Here is a 717-nt window from a genome sequence, read left to right as displayed (position 1 = left end):
GCAGTTAACAGAGATGTAATACGGTAAGACAGGAAGGCTAAGCTGCCTTAGAAATCAGACACAGAGACAAAAGAACTACTGTTCTTGTGTTCTGAGTAAAACCTGCACCAAGAAAGACAACACTTTCTAGAGGTGTTATTATAATATTGAACAATAAAAATGTCGGCATTTGGCAAGTTTTAACCAAGCATGACTGCAATTGCCTTTTGGTTCAGTGTGTAGTTTTAGCCTCCTAATTACAGGAAATGTCTATGATGTAGGTAGGAGTGACATTCAAATGTACAATAATCTTATTTACTGTACTTATATTAATAGGCTTAAATTCCTTTGCAAAACATGTCATCCTACAGACAAGGAAATTATTTTGAAGATCCTTCATTTAAAATTTCTAGCAATTTGCTTCCTTTGTCTTTTGCTCATTTGCAAGGTAATTGCACAGCATTTTGCAGCACGTATGGCAGCGGACTACTCTACTGCAAAAGGTGTCTCAAGCTACACAGCGTAGTTGCAGCACTTCAAACTCACTACTCGGTAAGAGCAACCTAAAACCTCCTCCCAGTACTGCGACATTTAAATCTGCTCACCAGATCCCCCTTAATGGAGGTGCTGGAGAGGGATCAAAGTGTTTTCAAGAGTGGTCCCTGAAAAGTATAAGCCCCACTGTAAATGTAAAGACATTATATTGAAGTAAATAATCAGAATACGGCAAGAAATAAA

Source organism: Corvus brachyrhynchos, unplaced genomic scaffold (assembly GCF_000691975.1).
Source record: "Corvus brachyrhynchos isolate BGI_N302 unplaced genomic scaffold, ASM69197v1 scaffold115, whole genome shotgun sequence".
Classification (NCBI taxonomy): Eukaryota; Metazoa; Chordata; class Aves; order Passeriformes; family Corvidae; genus Corvus; species Corvus brachyrhynchos.
This window is presented reverse-complemented; position numbering follows the sequence as displayed.